Genomic DNA, 1,845 nt, shown 5'->3' with positions numbered 1-1,845 from the left:
CTGTTTAGCCACTCTCTCTCATAGAACAAAAGTAACACCTTCAGAGATATTGTCGCCACCCAATCTTTGTAAGTTCATTCCCACATTTGCTTCACTCTCGATACTGCTACAATTTTGCTCCCAAGCTGCTTCCATAGAATCGGTTTTGGACACTGTATGGTCCTTCAGTGTCCATCGTTCTTTTTCTTCGTCTACATCCTCATCTGTTTCTGTGAAAGCTAGTCCAAACATAAGCGCCGTCTTGTACTCAATACTAGCCAATCTGCTTTTGCTGCTGGTCCCGCCTACACATTGGCGAAGGGAGCAGCTTTATTGAATCCAATATCGCCATATTTGAAAGAACCTCGATTGCTGCACAGGATGAAAGCCCTCTCATCAAAAAACCACTGAGATCATGTAACGAAACAATACATAAAACAAAAGCAGAATATCTGGAGACTGGGAAGAATATCAATTTGAGGAAGACAGGTTTTACGACGCCATTGAATAGCCAATGGCATATTTCGTCTTTTCAAAAGCTAGCCAATCAGAATTAACCTTTTATGACTAGTAACTGCTGCTATTAGCTATATGATAAAGCCCTCACTCTTGAACTTTAATCCTTTTGTTACCATATTTCTGTTGAAATAAACTGCCTTTGTTCCAGTTAATTTAGTAAAATAATGTCTAAGCTGAAATTTGGAACATAAACTAACACAAAATCTTGATTGGAAATCTTAATTTCGATCTGTTCAAAATACACAGCTTTTGTTTCAATTAATTTTGAAAGTAATGAAGAATTTCATAAAATAACTTTATCCTCATTAAGCTGGTGTTTGTAACTAATTAACATGAAATTTCGATGGAAGTTTTTAACTTAGATCACATTAAGTCTTGTGTTACTATATTTGTTAAAATACACTGATAATTGTTTCAATCAATTTTGAAAATAATCAAGTCTTTAGTAAAATAATTTTTTAATTATTAAACTAGCATGCATTTGTCACATAAATTAACTTTAAATCTTGATCGAAAATTTTAATTCCGTTTCCTTTAAAACCAGAAGTTTTTATCGTATAACCTGGGGCAGTTTCAATAGAATTGGTTATCAAAAGTGTTAATTAGCCATTTGTTATTTTGTCTACCTGGAAGACAAACTTCAAAGGAAAACCTTAAACAAGACAATGTCCAATGCTTGTCTCTTCTGCCAGTGTTTCTGTTATTGTCCAAGCCTTGCTACAATAGAACCAAGCTGCTTCAATGCTAAAAACAAGCTACGAGAAAGTAGCATTTTTGATATGAACACTACCGGAACAATTCCTAAATGATGTGACGTCTACAGACTGCTAACCCATGTTAATTGGCGCCGTTGTCACCCAAAAGCATTTCTACTACTCTGCCTGCTATGCTACATCCAAGATAAGAGTCCAGCAAATAATTAACGAGTTCTCTCCAACATTGTCCAGTTTGCTTGTTTCCGACATCTTTGGACATTGAGCTGTTGACCGAAGCCAATTCAGAACTCATCAGCAGAAGGCAATGTAAGAACCCATTATTATTATTATTATTATTATTATTATTATGTTTTTTTTTTCTTCTTTCTTCAAATTTTTTCCCATTTCTCGCCGAGTGTTTTCCGTACACCTAGGGCAGAGAAACGTTGTATGCATTCCCAATTTACACACACAAATTCATAGGTAAAACATGTATTTAAGAAAAAAAAAAATCATGAATGGATGTTGTTTTCACAGCGATAATGCTCTTCTTAGTACATGAGTTGTTCCAGTTAACACGATTTTTTGCACTTCCTGTAGGGATGGTAAGCCTGGTATCATTTTCAAATAGATTTCAGTACCTTTTTTTTAT

The sequence above is a fragment of the Octopus bimaculoides genome, chromosome 29 (genome assembly GCF_001194135.2).
Source record: "Octopus bimaculoides isolate UCB-OBI-ISO-001 chromosome 29, ASM119413v2, whole genome shotgun sequence".
NCBI classification, from domain to species: Eukaryota; Metazoa; Mollusca; class Cephalopoda; order Octopoda; family Octopodidae; genus Octopus; species Octopus bimaculoides.
The sequence above is the reverse complement of the archived record's forward strand: the minus strand, read 5'-3'. Positions refer to the sequence as shown.